This window comes from Mytilus galloprovincialis, chromosome 7, assembly GCF_965363235.1.
Source record: "Mytilus galloprovincialis chromosome 7, xbMytGall1.hap1.1, whole genome shotgun sequence".
Taxonomy (NCBI): Eukaryota; Metazoa; Mollusca; class Bivalvia; order Mytilida; family Mytilidae; genus Mytilus; species Mytilus galloprovincialis.
In genome coordinates this window covers 64,392,651-64,398,650 of record NC_134844.1, presented here as the reverse complement: position 1 = coordinate 64,398,650, position 6,000 = coordinate 64,392,651, and positions in this window count along the sequence as shown.

The window sequence follows — 6,000 nt, the reverse complement described above, 5'->3', positions numbered from 1 at the left end:
GGAAATTAAGTAATGATTCTTCAAAAATAGTCTTCATGTTCTTGAATTTGTTATCAATTAATTTTTAAATATAAATAAAATAGTTTGGTTATTTTTAGAACGCATACATTTGCAAATATAACTGAATATACAAAAACAAATAGTGAAAATAAAAATGTTCATCAATATGTAACATGTTATTGTTATTGTTCTTGAATCGCTTTCAGTCTTATTGGTTGGAATGAAATATGTTGAATTGAGTCGATTGAACATTGATATATGTCGGTTAAATGTGGTGGCATATTAGGTAACTTATCTGAACTTTGAGGTATTGCCGAGGGCACATTGTCTCGTGTCTCTTCAATGTCATGTCTTAAGTCACTTATCGGGTTATACATCTTGCGAGTTTTTACCCCATGTCGAAATCGTTTCTATTAACTTTTAGATATAAAAAACGGCTATAAAACTGTCGTTTCTTTGCCGTTTCCGTGTACTTATAGTAAGTATGTGTCAGTTCCATAGTAATCGATACATTATGATTTTCTTTCTTTTTTCAAATTCCATATTATATATATATTTGATAAATGTCTGGTTTTTGGTATATAAAAAATCATTTTACAGCTAATTTCCTAATGCATGTAGAGGAAGACTTTGGTAAGTTGGTTGCTTGCTTTGTTTGTATATTGTACAATCAAATTCAATTAAATTCAAATATGATATATATACAGGTTTGACTATGTCATATATATGTTACAGTAAATAGGTGAAATTAGGAATTACATGTAATTACTAGAATTTAGGAATTACATGCAATTCCTGATGCACTTAGTAAATACACGTAATTCCTAACATGGCCCAGTTATTACCAGTAATTACTAATTTTAAAATGAATTTTTACACCTATTTACTAACTGTTAAAACGATGTTGTAATATGGTCAGCTGATCAAAAGTTATGGTAAACTAACCAGAAAAATAGTGAGTACTCTTAAAAAGTGATCAGCCTAAAATATATCTTTCTGTTATAGGCGCATTAGCTACGAGATATAAAAAGAATTAAATATTATTTTTTTTTGTTAAATCATTATTGAAAATGATATTCACTTTTAGAAGTCAACCTGGTTCTATGTTGTTAAATAAGCTAAGGAACATGGTTGATGAGTTGTGCACTTGTAAGTTAATTATTATACCTCATTGCATGCATGTTCATGTCAACTTCAATTCAACCCCTGCTGGAGAAAGGTTACCAATGTATTCAGCTAATAAAATTGTAAGGGTTTCGCGGAACCCAGTGCCTCGTCTACTTTTAATGTTAGTTGCAGGCTCAACAAAAATGGGGAAAAAATCCTCTAGATACTTTCTTTTGACTAGTAATGTAAGAAGCTTCTGTCTAAATTTAGTAAACAATTATGAAATCTAATTAATGCTTTAAAAACTTTTAACTGCAGAGTGTATTTGTAATGTTAACTGGAAAAATAGTCCATTTATAAGTTATATATGAACAAATTCGTAAGGGTTCCACGGAACCCAGTGTCTCGCCTACTTTTGCTGTTAATCACAGACTCAACAAAAATGAGGAAAAACATCAATAAAAATTTCCCTCTCGATACTGTCTTTTGATTGAAAGAAGCTTCCAAGTTTGGTAAAAAATCCAGGATAGTTTATGAATCTAATAAATGTTTTATAAACTTTAACTGCAGACTGTATGTAATGTTAACTGGAAGAAAAACTAAGTCCATTTATAAGTAAAATACGGAAAAAGTGAAATTTTTTTACAAAATTTTATTCTTGATACTATCTTATGATCATAAACAAGCTTCTGTCCAAGTTTGGTACAAATCAAGGATAGTTTATGAAAGTTAATAAATAAAGAATGAAAGTTTACAAATTATTTCCCCATTTTGGACATTTTTAATATATTTTTTCTTACGTTAGAATATATGTTGCTAATTTTTCTTTACTCAGTTTAGAACTAAATATTGATTGATTGATTGTTTGTTGTTTAACGTCCAGTGGCAAACATTTCATGAATGTTCTTGTTGAAGGACAACTGTTTATATATATTAAATAGTATTTACGGAATCCATTGCTCACATTGATTATAGTAATTCTGTATTGATTTGGTATAGAATTTTTTTTCCTATTCGAGGCGTTCAAAATCATGCAAGTGTCATGTGTTCGATTCTTAATCTTAATTGAGCAGGATGTCAGTTTCCCTAACTCCCTTATTTATTTATTAAAGATTCAAATTTTTCATTTCAGCCTAGAACAGACAGAAACTAATGTTTTTTTTTTTATCTGAGGCCTTTATCTAAACCAAAGGAAAACATTTGGTACACAGCACAACCAATTAGTATAAACACCCTAGCTGCAACAGTCGGGAAAATGTGCACAGATTCAGGACTCGGTGGATTTAGGTCAAACCATTCATTACGTGCAACAGCTGCAACCCGTTTGTATGAATGTGGTGTTGATGAACAAATTATATCAGAGGTAACTGGACACCGGAGTGATGCTGTGAGGGAGTACAAAAGAACTAGCGAGACAATGCGACGAGACGCATGTCGAAGTATTCGCAGAGGTGTGCCTTTAAACAGGAAGTGTCGAAAAAAATCTGTATTGGAAACCAGGAATTAGACATTAATATAAATGTTAATGTTAACGTAAATAAAAGTTAAATGCAGTGTCTTTTCATTTTTGTAATTGAACTTATTTCAGATTTATACTGCACTCGTTCTATTTGAGCAGTCAAAATGCGTTGACCGTATATTTCTATGTCATATACAGTCACTGACCTAATATCACTTTTCCTCATGAATATTTAAATAGAAATGGCCGAAACTATAATTAATTATTCATACGACCTATTCAACCTGTTCTTGTTTTCAATAGATACAACGACTCAAACTTATTTCTTTAGCAATTTTTTGAAAAAAAACATATTTCACTTGTTAATATTTATGGTTTGCAAACTATAAATCATTATGTTTTATGCTTATTGTTGGTATTTAGTTCATTCTCAAACAAATTCGTTCACCATCGATTGCTAGTTTCAACAGGTAGATGTACATTTCATTGTGCTGTATATTTCTCCGCCTGCATGATGTGAGGCCTTTTAATAAAAGGGGGAAGTTTCCCAATATATAAATCAAATAATAACTTTAACACATTAAACAACAATTGGAATTTTTTTTTTTGTGATTCAGTATAAAGACAATAATAATGCATTGACTTGACATATCAACGATGTAAGGATGAGGCTCGAAACGGGGGAAAAGCTCGGCAGAGCCTCGCATTTCCCCGTTTCTAAGCCTCATCCTTATATCGTTGATATGTCAAGTTAATGTACTATTATTGTCTATTTATCGGTCCGAAGGTTCAGTGATAAATACTCGTCAGGCAACACTACTCGATAATGAGCTATTGTAGCCTTAATGAGTTTTGCCGAAGGCTCTCTCATTGTTAAAGCACAGTGGGTTCTTGAAAAAGAATCCACGCTTATTGAATAGAAAAATTTCACAACAATGGTTTAACTTGTTCGAATGATATTAAACAAACGAGCTGTGTTTCTGTAGTTCGCTACTAGCAATTGATTATTTGGTCCACTATAATGCAGTGAGGCAGGTTCACTAAGACCATCACTTGCTGTCAACACTTCTCTATGTCGTTGTCCATCAGGGGAGATAACTACCACATTGTTAGATTGGTATCCCACCACGTACACATTACCATCGTTATCTACATCTATACCGAGAGGTAACTTAAGAATGCTTTTATTTTGGAATGTCCATTGCATTTCACCTTGTAGATTATAACATGTAACAGTGTGTGTTCCATTGTTTGTATGATATATATTGTCCCTAAATGATGCGGTGCAACAGTGTTGTGGCATTTTATTTCGAACTACTGTACTTATAGACTCGTCGTGCAGATTAATCATTCGTATCCCTTTGTCGTTACCGGAATAAATCAAACGATTTTCTTTCAATGCAATACCATAACAATTAGAATCAAGGGAAATTGTTTTCTTAATTTGTTTTTTTTCCAAGTCGATAATAGTAATACACTTCTTCGTTGAACCACCAGATGTGACAGCCAATGAAGTGTCTTCACTGATGTACGCTATATCAAAAACTTTACATGACATCTTCACCTCAAAGTCTTTTAACCCGTTCATGTTAAATATAACTAGATGACCATCAAAATAGTAAGTTAATGCAAATCTATCATCGGGCAGCATGCAACATCCGTGAGTATGGGTTCCTTGAGTGTCGAAGGTCTTTTGTAGCGTTAGGTTTATTTTTTCAATGGGTCTAGATTGACCGGTCGGTACCATCATTTGGGCTTGTTTGGACTTTTTCTTAATCAGAACAGTGTTGCAAGGTTTAGCTTCAATACGCACTTCCCCAAAACTGATGATATCGGACATGATATTCTTGATAGAGGTGTTGATCTTATATGAAAAAAGAAGTTGTTTGAAATTCTTGCTTTCCTCTAACGACAGCAGAACTTGATTTTGGATATAAACTTCCTCCTCTATCTTTTTAATTGAAAGATACACTTGAAGATCTGTTGCATATTGCTTGATGTTCATGAAGTTTCTCTGACATTCTGCTATTTCTTTTTCTTGCTTTTCTAGTGATGACAATAACTGCAAAATTTTCGAGTTTTCTTTTTCTTCTCTCGCATAGAGTTGTTTAATTAAATCCTCTTGTAGTGTGTCGAGATGTTTGTTGATATTTATTCTGATCGTCTTTATTTCTTTTTCTATTTCCATTCTACTTTCTTTAAATGTCGTCAGATTTTCAGTTTGATGCTGGCGAATTTTCTGTAGATTTTCTGCTACTTCAACCAATGTTTCCTCTATTTCGCACATGGCATTAGAGGTTTTGACATTGTGAATGGCGTCATCTAATTCAACAAAATCTCGGCATTCTTTATGGCTGTCGACGATGCATTTGCTGCAGCAGGGACATGCATGCTTCTTGCAATACATTTGATACTTTTTGTCATGTTTAGTACAGTACTGAGTAATTTTAAGTATATCAGCTGGTAATTTCTGGTATTCAGTAAAAGGTATGAGATAATGGCTTCTCGATGACTTCGACAAGCTATGATGTTCCTTGCATTCTGTACATAGTCCCTCGTCACATTCTGTGCACCAGACTATGGATGGTTTGGTGAGGTGGCGGAGGTCACATACACCACAGTTCTGAGATGATGTCGCCATTAAACACAAACTACAAATAACAATAGGTGATTTAAAAGTTTCACACAACGACACATCTAACGTGGTGACTTAATTTAGTTTACTGTCGCAGTGCGTTGAATCTCTCCGGGTACTCCGGCTTCCTATACCAATTAAAACAGGTTTCACAATATAGCCGTGCGTACTGTGGCGTTTAATACAAATCAATCAACCAATCAATACTACATATATTTCAAATTCGGAAATATGTTCTTTTATCTCATTCCACAGTTATGTCATCGCCCAAAATAAACATAAAATGAATTCAAATGATTGCAGGTTGATAACATCTGGCATTCGACTCTTTATATAAATATAGTGGAAATGTAAATCAAGAAATTCAATGTAGATTTAATTATAAAGGTTAGTATCTTAGGGTCTCAGATACAGCGATTGTTCGTTTGAAAAAATAGTTATTTATCGTTTTGGGTTAGCAACCACCAATAAATAATTTTTATTTTTGACTGATACGAGCAAACTATGATCATCAGTCATCTAAATGGAGCTGTCTGATTTCTGTCGGATTACATTCTGTAGAATCGGGACGAAGTCCTGACAGACTCGGTCGTTTTTTACCATGTGAAAGATACAAATCGGATTAGAATCGGATCGAGAAAGGGATTATCAGAACAAATTCGTTTGGAAACGGTTGAATATCGACGCTTCCTGAACAATATCTGATTTTTGTCGTAATTAAAATTGGTTATTTTTACATATTCTAATTAAAGTTTGAAACTCCATCCACGATTCACAGGATCTTGATCAGACTTTGGAA